Source organism: Mustela lutreola, chromosome 3 (assembly GCF_030435805.1).
Source record: "Mustela lutreola isolate mMusLut2 chromosome 3, mMusLut2.pri, whole genome shotgun sequence".
Classification (NCBI taxonomy): domain Eukaryota; kingdom Metazoa; phylum Chordata; class Mammalia; order Carnivora; family Mustelidae; genus Mustela; species Mustela lutreola.
Genome location: NC_081292.1, coordinates 70,852,932 through 70,871,558, shown reverse-complemented (window position 1 = coordinate 70,871,558; position 18,627 = coordinate 70,852,932). Strand labels below are relative to the sequence as shown.

General features: G+C 40.5%; 1 protein-coding gene and 1 long non-coding RNA gene across 2 annotated transcripts in view; one reads left to right on the top strand and one right to left on the bottom strand.

Moving 5' to 3' along the window:
- NKAIN3 (sodium/potassium transporting ATPase interacting 3) overlaps positions 1–18,627 on the top strand; it is a 624,119-nt gene that overhangs the window by 531,765 nt on the left and 73,727 nt on the right. The gene's annotated exons all lie outside the window — the stretch shown is intronic.
- On the bottom strand, positions 499–18,119 carry LOC131826783 (uncharacterized). Its single transcript, XR_009351743.1, has 4 exons — positions 17,985–18,119; positions 11,684–11,777; positions 8,389–8,789; positions 499–695 (listed from the first exon to the last, which is right to left on the bottom strand). It is a non-coding gene; the product is annotated as an uncharacterized LOC131826783 (long non-coding RNA).

Sequence of the window (18,627 nt, the reverse complement as noted above, 5' to 3'; positions counted from 1 at the left end):
GATCCAGGGCACCTGGGTGGCTCAGTCGTTTGAGCCTCCAACTGTTGGTTTGATCTCACAGTCATGATCTCACAGTCTTGTGGGACTGAGCCCCACGTCACGTTCTGTGCTCAGTGCAGAGTCTGCTTCAGATTCTCTCTCCCTCCAACTGCTCTCTCTCTCAAGTAAATAAATAGATAAAATTCTTAAAAATAATTTTAAAAATTAAAAAAATTAAAAATTCCCTTTTGGTAAAACCATAAGACAAAGTAGTAGCTACTCTATTTAATATTGTAAGGAATTGGGGCACCTGAGTGGCTCAGTGGGTTAAAGCGTATGCCTTTGGCTCAGGTCATGATCTCAGGGTCATGGGATTGAACCCTACATTGGGCTCCCTCGTCAATGGGGAGCCTGCCTCTCCCTCTCTCTCTGCCTCGCTCCCTGGCTTATGCTCTCCATCCCTCTCTTTCTGTCAAATAAATAAGTAAATCTTAAAAAAAAAAAAAAAATTACAAGGAATTCTCTGACGGCAGTGAAACTGGAAAAGGAACAAAGTCGCCAGTGTGGAGCACGGGCTGGGTAATGGGCAGATGCAGCTCACCAGTGAGCTTGGGTGAAGGCTCCTCTCTGGGTCTACCTCATACGCTTTGGCTCCAGGGGCTTCCACATTTCTGTCAGAAGGTCCGTGGTGAGAAGACTCTTGCATGAGGCAGTGTCTAGAGATAAGTAAGAAATAAGACTCAGGAGCCGACATGATCACTTATACAGCATTTAGTCAGTTCAGGCAGCTGAAGACACAAATATCTGAAGAGTCAAGCAGGGAGTGAAACCTAAACCTTTTAATAAACAAAAAACAAGCTTGCCTGGAAAGTTGAAGTGTGATAGGTACATTTATTACTAAAGGGAGTAAATGCAATTTCTGCTAAATTCACTCACAGAAAAGACTCGACTCCTAGTCTTGCCTCTGTTTGACATTCCTGTGAGATTCCATTATTTGTTTTCTCAGAAAATATTAGCAAGGAGTAGCCGCTTCCCAGTGTTAGGACCTTGTAAATGACATTGTGTATAATGAACTGGCATTTATTTTTAATGAATGTTATCTTCTTTTTATCTTCACAAACTTGCAATTTATTTAAGATGTGTGAAGTGGACTGACTCTGTGATGCACATGAAATAGGGCAGGTGATGCCATCTCCATTTCAGGTTAAAACGTTACTCTATGATATTTTAAAATCAGTGACTAATGACTTAGTAATGATCACAACCCTTGAACTGAGCTGTGTGTATTTGGTAATACAGCTACGTAGGAGAGACTCCCACAATCAGTGTCAGGCAACTGAAAGATTTCCCTCCCCATGTCTGAAAACCACAGCAAAATTTTAAAGTTACCTTGAAGAGATTTTTAATTATTGAGTGGAAAATTTTTTATTCTGAATATGAAGACAATGTGAAGCATTGCATTATAGTACTCAAACATATGGCATTTTTGTTGACAAGAGAATGGTCTTTCTATTTGAACTCTGTAGCTCAGGATTTACCTTTTCCCTCTGTCTACTGCTTTAGAATAACTTTCACAGTAGCTAGATTTGATGAACTATGATGTACTATCAAATAATACTCGTATTATTTTTTTTTAAGATTTCATTTATTTATTTGAGAAAGAGAGTGAGTGAGAGAGAGACCATGAGTGGGAAGATCAGCAGAGGGAGAGGGAGAAGCAGACTCTCCACAGAGCAGGGAACCCAACGCGGGGCTCAATCCCGGGACTCCGGAATCTTGACCTGAGCCAAAGGCAGATGCCTAACCAATGGAGCCACCCAGGCGCCCCTCACATTACTTTTCTAAACTCAACATGCTTTGGAGTTAATGAGAAACAAAAGACACTGAGCTAATTTACTTTGTCTCTTGTGCCGAAAACAATTTGAGTTACAAAAGCAATTTACCTTTAATATGACCCAATATGTCCCCCCATCCGAAGGGAATCCTTGAACCTAATCTTTAAAGTTCTTTGGCTGTGTAGTTTGTAAGTGTTTATCAAAGGTCTATTATACACAGAGTACATCTGAAGAGCTAATGAGAGCAATAAAAGTAAAGATAAGCCCTCTTCACTCTTGAAAACTTGTTAGGAAAATAAAATGGAGATGGAGGAAGTAGTTGAATCCTAGGACTTAGAAGTGTGTGATGGGTATAGAAATGTGTGGGGAAGGCATCGTTTGGAGTGCTTTTCTGAACCCCATTGGAGACAGCCGAGATATTTAGAAAGAGATTTGTGGATCTGGAGGAAACTTAAGAAATGGAAGATACAAACAAGTAAAATCACATAGCTAGGAGAATTCAAATTATTTCATCATTGTCATCGTCTTAGATGTGTAAATGTCATTCTGCTCTCAGGTATGGGCTCCATAAGTTTTTTAGACAGAAAAGGTCCCTTTTTTAGGACTAGTGGAAGCGGGTAGTGATTGTTGGGGGAGCTATTGACTATACATAGGGAAGATTTTGCATGTATATGATGCAATGCTTAGGTATAAGAATAGAAAAACTGTCACATGTTTCAGTTTGCACAAATGATAAAAATATTACACTGTAATTATATCCAAGGAAATAAACTCCTTAGCATTTGAGACACTAATTTCCAGTCATTCCAGGAAAATATAAATATGTGTCAAAGTCCTTCAGCTTGAACCAGACAATGATTTATATTCCTGGGGTCACCAGGATAACTTGGACTCTTCTTAGGGAAAGAACATGAGTGATTTTTATTAACATTCTTAGCTTTGGAAAACTAAGGGAGACATTTCAGTGTGCACTGGGGGCTTTTCCTTGCTCCTGAGGGCAAAGGTTGTAAAGATTTGGTTCCAACACCTAAACACCACTGAGTGTAGGTATTTCTGATATAATCTCATCTGCCTTCTGAAACATATCTGCTCTCATCGCCCTAACAGGCAGAAATACAACAAAGAAGCAAGCTATATATCATACTGTTTTTGTCTCTACTTCTTTCCTTCTTCCAAAGGCTTAATAACAAGAATTATTTGTCTTTCATTAATTTTAGCTCCCTTATTCATGCACACTCTCAATTTCTTAATTTCCTTTTCTTTTTTTTTTTTTTTTTTTTTAGCCAACCTAAAATATGCTAAGCCTGACAGACTATCCTATTTAAAGGTTTTAGAGTTCTTTGCCTATGTTAACAAAATAGACTTGACACCACCACAGAACATTCTTGATCTTGTGGCTCTATCATATGGTTTTGAGTTTCTTAAAAAGGCTCTTTCAAATGAGTGGGAAAAACAAAAGATTTTCGTATCTGAAGTAGTGATGTTTTAGGCCTTTAAAATTATAAATAAAAGGATCTAAATTTTTTTTTTTTTTTTTGTAGAGACCTCTTTTGGATGACTTGGTATGAATTAGATAAATGAAATCAGATGTGGGTTTCAAATTGTAGAAAATTTAAAACATTTATAAAATGTCTCCACTGCACCCAGGAATCACACACAAGTTACAGTATTTTCTCTTTAGATTATAAACTATACAGGGTGGGGCGTCTGGGTGGCTCAATGGGTTAAAGCCTCTGCCTTCAACTCAGGTCTTGACCCCAGGGTCCTGGGATCAAGCCCCGCATCGGGTTCTCTGCTCACTGGGGAGCCTGCTTCCTCCTCTCTCTCTCTGCCTGCCTCTCTGCCTACTTGTGATCTTTGCCTGTCAAATAAACTAATAAAATATTTAAAAATAAATAAATAAATAAACTATATAGGGACTGGGGCTGGATTTTACTTTCATGCTTATATAGTCACTTCCACATATATATTTCTCCCTCCATAGCATTGCTCTTAGTAAGCATTCAAGAAGTATGAATGAATGAGTGGCTTTTGTAAATAAAAACCAAGCTTACTGTTAACCACTAGGGGGAACATGTTTCTGCCTTACATCTTCCCCAACCCACATTATCCTTCAGTTGCTGATTTCACATGGAAAAAAAACAAAAAACTCAAAGGGATGTTGACTTATTTAGTGAACTAGTTATATACTGAGAGTCTATAATGCATATACCATTGTTTAACATAATTTGCTTAGTTCTGCCATAGACAGGTCCACCAGGCTTTCTAACAAATTAATTTTTCACTGTAAAAAATGGTTTTTACCTCTTCTCTAGGGTGTACTTTATTTAAATCTGGACGGTCCGAAAACACAGTGAAAGGGAAAGTAAGACTTTCTTTCTTCTGGCTCCTGTCCTTTTACCCCACTTTCTCCATTTTTTACTGTTAAAAAATGTTTCTGTGAGGAGACCTCCAGAGGGCCAGATTGCCTAAGAGAGTCAGATTGATGATAGCTGTGCTGTCCCGATGCTGATTGACCTTCCAGGATGAAAGAAGTTCCACAAATAAATTTTATAATTCCAAGCAAGGAAAATACGACGGGGATGATTTCTCCAACCCTTTTAACAGTAGTACACACCATTTTCAGTCCCAGTTCCTATGTTAAAAAGTTGGCAACTCAACCCACATAAAAGAAAAAGATACAACGATGACAAAGAAAGGAAAGCCTGTGTTGAATATATGACTTAGTGAAAGCAATCACCTGAGCAGGTGTGAATAGCATCTCATCATTATAGCACCTCAGGGACTGCTGTGCATTTCTTCCTTGTGTTACTCTCTCACATGTCCAGGGGTGACTTTCCAACTGAAGAGGTAACTAGAGAGTTCTCACGTCTACTACAGCCAGGCGGTCACAGTCAGCAGCCTAATAGCCCCCCAAAGATAGGCACGTCCGAATCTCCGGAACTTGTTAGAATGTTACCTGATGTGCCAGGAGGGACTTTGCAGATGTGAATAAGATAAAAGACCTTGAGATGCGGACATTGTCCTAGATTCTGCAAAAGAGCCCGGTATAATCACGGAGGTGTTTAAAAATGGAAGAGGGGAGCCGAAAGTGAGTCAGAGACAGGAGACAGGAGAATTGAGCTGCCCTTACTGGCCTTGAAGATGGAAGGGGGCCCGAGGCGAGGAACACAGGTTGCATCTAGAAGCTGGAACAAGCAGGAATGGGATTCTTCTGTAGGGACGTGGGCACTTTTGACTTCCAGGACTGTAAGATAACACATTTGTGTGGCTTTAGGTGCCTATATTTCCGATGATTTTCTAAAGCAGCAAAAGGAAATGAATAGAGTGTTTTCTCAGGATTTGTTTCTGACCTATGTCTCCTGCAAGGACCTTGCCTGTAAGAGGGGGCATTCAGCGCCCAGCCTCCCCCTCTCCGCTCTGCAGCCATTTACACTAACGCTGGACCTCTCGTCTCCAAGCCAACGAGAGGCCATTCGAGAAGTGAGAGAGCTCCAGGATGATCTCTTTGGTCATCAGGGGTCCAAAACTTGATGGGAAAGGTCCTAAAACCTGTAACTACTAAGCGGTTCGAGGCACTTTGCAACTTCACGATAAAAAGCTATTTGTATGCTATGACAAAGAAAGGAAAGCCTACGTACAGTTGAGTGTAGTAACAGTGTGTCAGACTGTAGTAACAGTAACTGCAGGGCAGGAACCGAAATACGATTTTAAGTGCCCCAAACATGCAGATCATTGGCCTGGCTGATATGACTGGGCATTTGGGGCCTGGAAGACTTTTTTCTGCAGCTCAACTTATTTGCATCTCTGTCTTGAGCTTTTAAAAGAAAGGATTCCATTATTTATAGAAGGCATAATGGGGGAGCTCTCCAGGGTTACTGTATGTAAATCTGTGTAGAAAGGAACTGCATCCCCAGAATAAACTAACTTTGTAGCAACAGTCTGTTTTTATGTCCAAGGATGATTTATGTCTGGGGACAGTAGGGATTCCAGATCTCTTTCAGAAAACTTCAGATTAACTTCATGGATTCAGGAGACTTACTTAAGCTTTAGGTCAGCATTTACAACAAAATGTGGCATCAGGCTAAAAGAAAATGTTTATTTTTAATCCAAGAAGGGGATGGAGGATGTTTTTGTTTCATAAGAAGATCCTCACTTCATTGTCCTTGCTAGATCCTATTGTAATTTCCTCTGGCCTCAGTCTGAGCCAGTGTCCCCAACCTGGCCTGAATGCAAACACGAACTCGTCGTTATTTTGTTCTGCATTCATTTCATCACTACTAAACGTTGATGCAGTAGAACTGAATGGGATCTTCTTGAAGGGGGTTGGGGGAGTGTTGGGGCAAAAGATAAGAATGACAGATAATTGGGGCGCCTGGGTGGCTCAGTAGGTTAAGCCTCTGCCTTCAGCTCAGGTCATGATCCCAAGGTCCTGGGATCAAGTCCCGCATCGGGCTCTCTGCTTGGCAGGGAGCCTGCTTCCTCCTCTCTTTCTGCCTGCCTCTCTGCCTATTTGTGTTCTCTGTCTGTCAAATAAATAAAATCTTAAAAAAAAAAAAAAAAAAAAAAAAGAATGACAGAGAATTACTGGTGAAAGGAGCAAGTTCCTCGTTGGTGACTGGCCCCATTTGGCCTTCCCGTAGACATGGGTCACTGCATGTGTGTCAGGGGACAGGAGTATTGGGCCTGGGCAATTGAGGAATCATGGTGGCCCCAAAAGTCCATGAATTACCCTGTCATTGCCCAGCAAGAAAACACTATCTCTGCCGTTTTTACAGTCGTCTAAGGCCTCCAGTGCCACTTAACCTTCATGTCCCACGTATGAAAGGAAATTTATATGAAATAAGGCCTGTTTCACCCACCAAGTACATTGTACACAGTCATAAGTCATTGAGGAATAGCTGCCCAGACACAGAACATATTTGGATATGATTCGAAATGAAAGGGAGTATTTTGTCATGTGCTTGGTTTTTGTTTTTTGGGTTTTTTGTTTGTTTGTTTTTGTTTTGTTTTGTTTTTAGTTAATATAAAGGCAGATGTCCAGCGTTAGGGATGCCTTTAGAAATGACATATTCTCAATTCTGTCTTTCCCACACTGGTTCCATGTTTCATAAATCTTCTTCATAATATAAATTTTTTACAAACCTGCTGCTTAAATAATAAAAAAAAATTCCTCTACCTAACAGAGTGGACTCCTTGACCTGTGTCTGTTCCCCCTGCCCCAGCCCCCTGCACACCTTGCCCAAACAAGACATTCCACAAAAGAGATGAGGGGCTTTTGCAGGCAAAATTCTCAGGGACCTGAGTCTGAGTCCTGTACAGAAGAAATATTGGATAGGGACAGAATGAATGATAAAAGAGCATCGGGGCAGGATTGAACACTTCCTAAGTAAATAAGGAAACATTTGTATTTATTACCTTTGCTTATCATGGTTATCCCAGAAGATGCTACATAAAACTAGAGAAAGGAAAGTTTTAAGCAGACAGTCACATAATAGGCTACAAAGACACTAAAACATGTGTTTTCAGGCACAATATTCTAGCAAGCAGTCCTGTGAATAAGAGTAAATGGGCATTATTTAAGCAGGGATTGTACAGTATTTTTTTTTTTAAGATAAAAAAGAGTCACCTAGGGAAAAGTTTTGATTCACCATGCACCACAATATGCTACTATATATTTGATTTAATTTTCTAATTGTAACATTCACCCTGTTTTCTGTACTCTGTTATTTTATTTAAGTAAAATACGTCTGCTTTATGATTCTTATCAACACACAAAGAACCAGAGTCTCCCATCTTTTTAGCAGATACAGGGTGAATTCAGGATGTCAGATTTCCAAGACTTGATTGTAACCCAGAAGACGGGAAAATCTCACTCAGTACTTGAGTTTTTAAAAATCCATACCTGATCACACAGCTATCAAAGAGGAAGAAAGATCAAAAACACTAAAGTGATGTATAAAGGGCAAGGAGAGAAAGCCTGTGTGCTTTCAGTCCAGGAAATGATGAATGCGTAACAGGGAGGCTTGACCTAAAAGAGGTTTGACAAATGAATTTTCTTGGAAATCAATGACTAGATAACCAGGATAAGATTTATCCAGAGCATAAGAAATGTGACAAGTGGTTCAGCTTTTCCATTTTTAAAGATGAAGAGTTGGTTTGAGTCACATATTTAAATTCAAAAATTTTAAAAATTGTATCAGTCTTTTGCTATGTTTTAAACATAAATTAAATTGTTAATCATTGGCAGGATTTAAGTTTCCATATGATCGTTTATGAAACAACGCTGCCAATGATGACATGTCAAATTTCCACAAGAAAGCATAATTTTCTTGCTGTCTTTTATCCAAGTTAAAGGGAAGTTTAGTTCCTTTTAAAGAGCAAGACTTTCTTACTCCAGGTAAGAAAGTACAATAATACTTAATGGGAGGACTCTTGATATATAAGCAAAATCAAATAAGTGTACATATAAGTTTAAATTCCTTTAAAGATAATGAGCTCTTTTTTTTTTTCCTGTTTCTTCAGCCTTTATAAGTAATAATGCAGGATTTACTAGATCTTTCTTACCACTTACCACTCCCAAACGAGCTATTTGTGGGTCTTATTCCACTTAGAGTCACATTTGCAGAAACAACGCTATGTCCCAGGCAGTAGTGCTGGCCATTCCTTCCAAGGGTGCTGATTTTAGTAACATAGAGAATGCAGCCCAGTAAACAGAAGGGCAGAGAGAATGAAATTTTTAATAGCTTTGCTCTCTTGGTGCTTTGTCTGAAAGAATCACTGTTACACTTGACATTTGTTGCCATTTTGCTTTTTCATTTTGAATCGTGGAGCCAGACCAGTCTGTGTGTTGAGGGGAGAAAGAGAGATGACCTCCAAAATGTCAAGAGTAATACGAACGGCCGACTGTAAGTTTGGAGAGGAGGACGATGGTGTTTCATCCATCTGTTTAAATGCTGGCTGTGGTGTAGGCACCTGAAACAATAGTAAGAAGCTTTTTAATTTTGCAAGAAGCACAATAATAGGATATGAGAGATGTGGCTTCTTTCCTGGCATAGGTCAGTGGTGTGTTTGAAGCAGGTGCCACAAGGAGCAAAGGGGAGCTCTGGGCAGATCTAAAGGTTGTCTCACTCCTGCTGCTTCCTACTTGTGACTTCAGGAGGGTACACAGCCCCCGAGCTTCACTTTCCTTATTGGTAAAATGCAATAAAACTACCTACTTTGTGAGGCTATTGAGATTAATAAGATAGTGTCTGCGAAGTCCCAGACCCCATCAGTGCCATTTTGCCTTTCCTCCCTTGTTTCTGTCTTATTGTTGCAGATAATTTATACTCCCAGGTGATCAAGAACTTGGCCTACATTCCTTGTAAGAACCTGGCCCAGCTACACAGGGCAAAGAGATCTAGCAGAGGAAGTTCCTAACTCACTGTGGTGGGTTCACTCCTGCTTCTTCCTGCTGGCCGAGTTCCTAGTCGGATCCTAGGGGTGTTTGAGCAAGCACTGGGGACAGTCAGTGCTGTTTGCCCACATTTACTTGCCTGTGGATTTCAGGTCAAGAGTCTACCAGTTGACAACTCAGAACTGTCAGGTGAATTTCTTTGTCTGATACAGAGTGATCTGAGGCCAAATGCTTGACTTTGAGTTGCAGGTGGTGATTAGGAGTGGTTAAATGTCCACGACAGATGATTTTTCCTTTGTGCAGACATTGGAGCTGTCCTAGAACTGGGCCACTAGTCTGGCTTCATTTTAGGACCAGCAGTAAGCATTAGGCCAAATGCCTAATCAAGGCCTAATATAGGCAAGGCAAATAGGTTTCACCTTGCACAGCAACACATTTCTTGGTAGTGAATGCCTAGGGAGCTGTGTGTAGAAGAATTTCAAGACCTCTTCTGGGCTCAGAACAAATGTGTGCCTTGGCCAGTGATGATGTCTGCTGTGGGTACTGGAGAGGATAATTGGGGCAGACACGACAGGTTGGAAACCTCATTCCCTGGGTATCCACAAAGTGCTGCTTTACTTCAATAGGGGCATAGGCCATTATTCAACAGATGTCCATATTCACACACATAGAGCACTGTGTAATCACTGAGTTATTCCTTTGTTGAGGGGTGGTGCTGACAACACCACAGACCCAACATCCAAAGATAATCTCAGACTCTGGTAAGTGCTACAAGAGGTTCTGGGTCCCCTAATAATTTTGAATGTCATCAAAGATATTCATTCCTGGATATTGCCTAGTTTTCATGACCTCATAATTCCAGGGGTGCAGGGGCTTGTCCAGAATGACTTGAAGTCATCTAAAGCCAAGGTCAAGGCTAGCTTCTGCTGCTTTCATTATCTCTTCCAGCAGTGAGCATACATACTAGGGTATAAAATAACACAAAATGTGCCACTTCTAACACAGAAATCCTAGAACTCTAAAATATATTTAGACTCTTTAAACCAAAACCCTGTCTGCTTCCTACCCCTCTGCCTGAGCTATTGATCTTCTGCCAGGAACATGTATTCATGATCAGTCAAAGATGGCATCCCATGGAGAATTTAATGAAAGAAATCTACAGTAGGGCCCCATCTGCCCATCAGCTGTCTCTCCTCGTCAAGAAGAGAAGCAAAGATGCACATCTGTGCAATGAGTACCAGGTGTTAAATAAAATCGTTATCCCAAATCAATACCTTCCCACTGACTCCTGGCTTGCTGTATTAGCACAGGTGAATGACAGTTTATACCAAACAGGGATTCCTGAGAACACATAACTAGTCATAGTCATGAAAAAAAGACCAAAAAAAACCCTATTTTGAACTTCTTATGATCATTGTGAATGTTTGTTAAGGCCTCCTCTTAACAAACATGATCTTAACATGATCAGCCTCCTCTGATATGATTATATTAGGCTGTTGCATAACCTGTTTGAGATATTTTTATTTTTCTTCTCCTGACATTTCCAAACTATACAATACAAGTCCCATTATGAAAACACCAATTAAATACCCAAGTCAGGAAGTATGCCTTTAATGCCTTTCTTCAGTGGAATTTTGGCACTCAGATCTCCTGTCCTTTGAATGGTATGACTGTATTGGAAGTGTCCACAGTTCTCTACTTGGCCCATTTTCTAACTCAGTCTAACTCAGTCATTTTCAAATGATTTTAACGTGAGAACTCTTTGTGTTTTGTTTTTGTTTTTGTTTGTTTATTTATTTCACAAATAAAGTTTCACCAAGAATCCTGTATTAGTTTCCTAAGGCTCCTGTAACATAGTACCATAAAACGGGTAGCTTCTACAAACAAAATTTATTATCTCACAGTTCAGGAGGCTAAGTTTTCAAAATGAAGATGTCAGCAGGGTTGTTTCCCGCTGAAGGCTGTGAGGGGTAATCTATTATGTGCCTCTCTGCCGGCTTCTGGTATTAGCTATCTTTGGCATACCTTGACTTGGAGAAGTACCCTCCTCTACCAGGAAGGATGAGATCCTCCCTGTGTGCATCTCTCTTGTATCCAAATTTCTCCTTTTTATAAAACACCAGTCAGGGGCACCTGGGTAGCTCAGTCGGTTAAGCGTCAGCCTTCAGTTCAGGTTATGATCCCAGGGTCCTGGGATCGAGCCCCACATTGGGCTCTCTGCTCAAGGGGAGCCTGCTTCTCCCCCTCACTCTCTTTCTGTGCTCTCTCTCTTTGGGAAAAAAAAAAATCACCAGTCACATTGGATTAGGCATAATTCTAAGGATTAACTTTAATCATCTGCAAAGACCCTATTTCCAAATAAGATCACATTTATAGACATTAAGGCTTAAGACTTTCGCATCTCTTGGGGGAACACAATTCAACCAGTAACAAATCTCAGTGGTAAAACAGAAAGTGTGAATCTGCTTACCTTGGATGGGGGGAGGGGCATAAAGTGCCTGACACCTTCTTCTTCCTTGCATTCCTCCTTCTTCTCTCCTGACGTACCTCCAAACCACCCTGAGCTATGCAAAACACAGTTTGAGAAACCACTGTTCCAACACAATGGGTGTACAACAACCAGATATTTCAGTATTTCAGTAGCTGTCAGAAGACTAGCAAGAGTTAACCTTTGCCATCATCACAGTGTACACCTTAAACCTACACAATATTATATGTTGATTATATCTCCATAAAGCTAGAAAAAGCTAGAAAAAAATCCAAGATAAAAGATACTAGTGTAACATTAAGTCAGTCCTAACTCAGACCTATGACTTGTTTTTGCTATGAAGAATAACTCCTGGGAGGGAGCACAGGAAGGCTATGAAGTCCATAGGGAAGATTGTAATGGAACGGTCTCCTGTCTGAATATCATTTCTGGGAGTCTCACCGCATCACTTTGGAGAGCAAGGTATTTTCCATCAAACCCTCACTACCAATTCACAAAATGATTGTGTCACTTCCTTATGGGAGCCAAACCTCCCATTAGCCATTAGCACAAACCAGCAGAACCTCAATGACATGCACGAGTCAGCCAAGAACAGATTTATTTACTGGCCCTCTTCTTTCCTCTCACTGCCAGATCTGGGACCTTCCCAAATCACAGAGCCAGGAAGCCAATTCTAAGCCCTCTGCATTTTAATTTCCAAAGGCCTCCTGCTATCCAATTGCCTGCTATACAGGCAGAATTTGTCCATCTTGCAGCCCTGGCCAGAGCGTCTCTCGTTCACCTTGGAACAGCAAAAGTAGATAGGAGCACCTGCTAGCTCTTCAATGGGGGCCCCACACCTCAGATCACCACCTTTCATCCCCTCCATCTTGTGTCTGCATTTGTTTTTCAGGCACATTGGTTTCTATCAAGTTCCTTGGGATAGAGCTAGGAAAATACTCTCATTCCATGGCTCCTGAGAAATCGGTATTTACGCCATCAAGAAGAATGATGGCCTGGAAGGAATATTCTACCAGAATCCCAGGATGCAATCACAAATATCTCTTCCAGACCTTCATAATCCATCTCCATCATACTAGTGGATAAACCAAACGTCCCATCAGCTCTGCTCTAAACGGACATATAAGTCCCTTAAAAGTCATGCGAGAAAACCCACAAGGTTTATGGAGAAAATGGGGTCAGGGAACAACTCAGAAACTTTATCAGTGACTAAAAAAACAGGAAGCTAGTAAAAGGGGTAGCACAGTTTTGCATATACGAAATGGTTAAGAAATGTATACATACTCTAGTAATATGTTGTTTTTCCTTGAAAAAGACGTGCAGTTTACTTGCTGAAGTGGATGCCAGAAAGGCTGCCGCTTCTGAGTTCTTGTGGAGAGGTGGAAGAAAAGTTGTCTGAAATTCGGTGGGAAATTGTAACTCTACTAGGGGATAATGCACGTGGGAAACCAAGGTACCGGTAGATTTTGAGGCACATTCATGTGTGCAATTCGTGTATTCCTGCACAACTCAGTCCAACAGGATGCAGTTTTCGGCATTCACCTGTCATTTCTCATGGACAAAGTCATACATAGACAAAAGCCAGACCTGCCCTCATGTTCAAATTTTTCCCTCATGTAGCAATCACACTGGGACAAATCCACATTTTCAAAACAAGCATTAGAGATTTCAGAATGCATTGTGCTTGGGGCCACACCTTCCATTTTTACCCTCCGTCAGAGAAAATCAGACGAGCCTCTTCCAATGCACCCATCTTCTGCCCCAGAATATCCCTTGACACATTAATCACCGATTTTATCATTACTTTTCAGCACCCACTGCCCTCTGCCCCAGGCCATTCTAAGGCAAGGGAGCAAACATGTCTGGATGAGGCATTTTGACTAACAAAAATTCCAGGAAAGTCGTAGAGACAGGAAACCAGGTGTCCATTGTATGCCTACATTGGACTGCCTGGCTGCAAAGCTGGTAGGAAGCCAACTTCACCAGACTTTTGTCGGAGGTGGGGGGGGATCCAAAAATTGTCCTGAGAATACAAAATTCAGCTTGCAGTAACAGCTTATGATAACATCGTTATTCATCTTAGGTTTCCTTTCTTTTTTTCTTCTTTTGGTTGAAAAATTTATTTATTTGTCAGGGAGAACAGCAGGCAGAGGCAGAAACAGGCTCCCTGCTGAGCAAGGAGCCCGATGTGGGACTCAATCCCAGGACCCTGGGATCATGACCTAAGCCAAAGGCAGATGCTTAATGACTGAGCCACCCAGGCACCCTTCCCTTCTCTTCTTGTATGGCACTGAATCACATATAGAGCCTCCCACTCAGTACTTTAATCCACAGAAATAGCCCAGAGAAAGCAGGTTATTTGGGGTCCCTGAGGAATGGCAGAGATAGTTATACTATCCAGGATGACACCCCACCCCCACTGTGGGAGGCCTAAATTTAGTCAGACACAACCTGGCCACACATGTAGACACAGAGGTCTCCTGAGCAGATGATAGCATATTCCTGATATGGGGGAACAAGAGCAACTTTGACATATGCTAGGGTAGGTTTGATTGGGTCAATCTTTGAGCTGCCTCCAAAGAGAAGAAACTTGCTTCAGACCTTGTTCTGAGCTTTTCTTTCTCTGAAAGCTATCTGGGATGCTTACCTTGGGCTTCAGCCTTCTTGCAACCTGATCCCCCCCCACCCATCATTCTTGCTTGGACCAAAGTTGAAGTCTCAGTTTCTTCCTTGCTGGACTTTTGTACTCTGCAATGACTCCTGACAGTGTAGATGGTTCCTTTGCCTCTTGCCTTGCCAGGAACTGTGATGTGCACTCCCCACTCCTCACTATTTTCTGTTGGCCATCAGAGCTCCATTTTCACAATTAATCTGTTGGGACTGCAGTTCCCCTTACCTCCCAAATCAAATCTCTTGCCCTTCTTTTTTACCTTTTTTGAAGATTTATGTATTTATGTAAGAGAGAGAGAGTGCAAGTGGGGAGAATGGCAGAGGGAGAGGGAGAGAGAAATCCTTCAAGCAGACTCCCTGCTGAGCCCAAGGCGGGGCTTGACCCCAGGACCCTGAGATCATGACCTGAGTTGAAATCAAGAGTTTGCCACTTAACCCACTGAGCCACTCAGGTGCCACAAAAATCCCTTTTCCTTCTAACTCTGTCTCAAACTGCATCTTCCTAGATGAGCCAACATTAAGGGACATTTCCCCAGGTTATGACCCCACAAGGATCTCATGGGTGTCTATTGCACCATATGAGAACAACCTCATACATGTTTTCACTTTGCATCATTTTCAAAGTACCGAGAGAACTCATTGTATTATTTAAGGGAATCAATTTAGTGACTACCTTGCAAAAGAAATGCCACATTCATTCTTTCCATATAGTATAACTTCAAGGCTCTTTTGTAATTTGTGATTATACTAGGATATTTGCATATTTGTTACTAATAAACTGCATTGCTGTTTTGATTAACAGTTTGTCAGTTAATCAATGTTTGATATTGTGAATCATTTTAGGATAAATCTGTGGGCAAGTTTGAAATAGCAGCCTTATGTCCATTTTACATGAATGAAAGACTCAAGAAGGTAGATTGATCTCAATGTGAAACGAAGGTGCTGACATGGAAGCTTCCTTCACTTACTCTCTGGTGCCACACATGAAGCAAATGAACTCTCTTGATGTCCACCTGATGTGTTTAGGGCCCCCCTTGTTTCCATGCATTATAAAGTTGTGCTTGTCCTAACTAAATTTCTACAGGCCATACTATATTTACTACAATCCGTTTGATCTGCGGTTCAGTTTGGTTATCAACACGGATAACCAGAAACTGAATTTACAAACAGGAATCCAAATACAGAAGCAATATTAATAAAACTAAACAACTGTCCCTTCTGTATTTTCATTGCCCCTTCTGCAATTTAAAAAAATGCTTTGACTTTCTGTTTGTATAAGAAATCCAATGCATCATATAAAATATAGTCAAAAAGAAGAAAGAATGTTCATGAAAGTAACCGAGGGCAGAAACCCTTGGGTGGCTCCGTCCTTTGAGAGACCAGCTCTTAATTTCAGTTCAGGTCATGCTCTCAGGGTCCTGGGATCAGGCCCTGCATTGAGCCTTACACTCAGCATGGAGTCTGCGTTAGACACTCTCTCTCCCTTTGCCCCTCTCCCTACTCACGCAAGCGTGCTCTCTCTAAATAAGTAAATAAATAAATCTTTTTAATAAGAAAGTAATAAAGTGCAAAGTAGTTTAGTTTTAAAAATAAGGTGGCAAATAATTTAAATGTATATACATACACAAACACTTTGGAAACCAATGGATGAGAACATAACAAAGTCACATAGGAAATAACAATTAAGACAAAGTAAAAATTAAAATACTTCAAAATTGAAAACCAAAGAGATTCAAGAAAGCTGACTTATTGAAAACATGAACAAATAATTAAAACTTGACATACAGGGTACAATTTAAAAATAATTTAAGATGTTTTCAGAGAAGAAAAAAGAATGGAGATATTTAGCATTTATTATAATATCTGGGTTTCCTCTTCAGCTAAAAATTATGAAAAATTCCTAACTGTAAATAAAATACACTCAAGATTCTCTGAAATCATCTGAAAATCATTTTGGAATCCCTGAAAATCATTTTGGAATTGGAAGATATATTGAGTGACGTATGATTTTTGCAAGAGATAGGATACAAGTCAGAGACCTGAAGAAATGGAAAGAATAAAGACACAAGAAATAACACAGACACCGAAAAAAAATAAGAATATTTCGCAGAGAAGGTAGATAATACAAGCAGAGTGTGGGGTCTTAGATGAGGAAGAAGAGCAGTAGGACTGATTCTTTTCATAAGCTAAAAAGAGCTTAAAAGTGGTTTACTGTTCATCCCACAATGCAGGAGTGGTAGGTCCTAGATTTAAGTGTCTGTGCTTGTGCATATGTATGTGTGTATATGTGTGTGCATGTGTTTTGCATCTGTGCATGTTTGTATGTGTATCCACAGGTCTGCATGCCAGTGTACGCATGTGTATGTGTGTGAAGACCGTGGAGAATCTAGATAATTTAGTCCTTCATCTCACACATCCCTAAAACTGTATTGCTCTTTTGATTAGTAGTTTGACATTTAATCAATATTTGATACTGTGAATCATTTTAGGATGAATCCATGGACAGGTTTGAATCAGCAGGCTTATCTCCAAATTCCAAAATAAATTTAAGTGAATGAAAGCATAAGAAGGTAGAGTCATCTCAATGTGAAATGAAGGAAGGTATAAAGTGAAGAAAAGAGTATTTTACAGGACTTCTTCTTCTTCTTCATTTTTCTTTTTAATTGGGGGAAGGAAGCAGAATAGTCTAATGGTTAACTCATGGTTTTTACTCAGACATCTCTGAGTTCAAACTCTGATATGTCACTTCTGCGCCATGTCCCATTGGCCAATTTAATTAGTCTCCCCATAGTTCGGTTTCTTAGTTACATAATGAAGATGGCAGTAGTTTCTTTACAAAGCAATTTTAAGAACTGAGTTAAAGGGGTGCCTGGGCGGCTCAGTCATTAAGCGTCTGCCTTCAGCTCAGGTCATGATCCCAGGGTCCTGAGATCGAGTCCCACATCAGGCTCCCTGCTCAATGGGAAGCCTGCTTCTCCCACACCCACTCCCCCTACTTGGGTTTCCTCTGTCCAATAAGCAAATAAATAAACAAACAAACTGAGTGAGATAACGTATAAAGACCTCAACATAATGTTTGGCACAAAGTGTGTAATCCATATATGATAGTCATTGTGATCATTATTTACTGATAAACACATCAAGTCCTTAAACAAAATAAGACACACACACCAGAAAGTCCAACAAGAAAAGCAGGAGATAAGAGAGGAGTGAGAATGGGCCTCCCTAGAACCAGTCCTAGCTCCAAGCCTTGCTCACAGGGGAACCTGCAGCCTCAGCTACGATAGACCCCACATTCCTCCCCGTTCTCCTCTGACTGACCACACAATCACCCTAGAAGGAAACCTTTACAGACCAGGGATAGTGAGCTGCTGCAATAAATTTCATAGTAAAGTACTCTGCCTCGTAGTAAAAAATATTATTTAATGATGACAAATCTAATGCCCTGTTGTTTAATTTAGATATTTAAAGAAACATATTTCCTATTCTTAATCGCTATCCTTCACTAATGGTCTAAGAACATAGAATGAAAAGCTTTCCTGCAAGCCATTTCCCAGAAAGCAATAGGTCACCTGGTTGTACACGTATATTTATGCTGAAAATATGTACTTACCTTCACAAACACATGCACAGAGAAATGTAGCACATCCAGCTGTGTAAGTAGGAAATGGCTTGAAGACATATCAGCAAATCAGCAACCGACTCATTAAACTGACAGGAAACCTTGTCTCACATTATTCGAAAAGAATATACTGGGTCTGACTAAAATGCATTCAGAGACCAGTTTGAAAAACATCTTTAAAGGAAACAGTAAGGAAGTGTGGCTGGTAGAAAAAGGAAACAGATGCTCTCACTAGAATAAAAAGCCAAATTACAAATGCTTGAGCTTTACAACAGTTTTGAATAACCCTGTATGGTGCAGCGTAAGAACTTTCAGCTTTTATGAATGCAAAAGTCATTTTATCCTACCAGTGTTAGAGCATTTTTTTTTCCTTTTCATGTTTCCTTTTCATTCATTCTTGGTTCATTTCATTTTTTTTCCTCATGACCTGGCACTTTCTTCCATTACAATCTAGGACTATACTAGCAAAGGGAAATGGACCAAAGAGACATTTATCTCAATAATTCAGGCAGAAATAACTGATACCTGAAGCAGCAAGATGTTTTAGACAAAAGAGAATTTTTGCTTGGATTAACCCCAGACCTGGTTTGGTTTCAGACATAAACGAAGGTTTTGAGATCCCACAGTGCTGGGA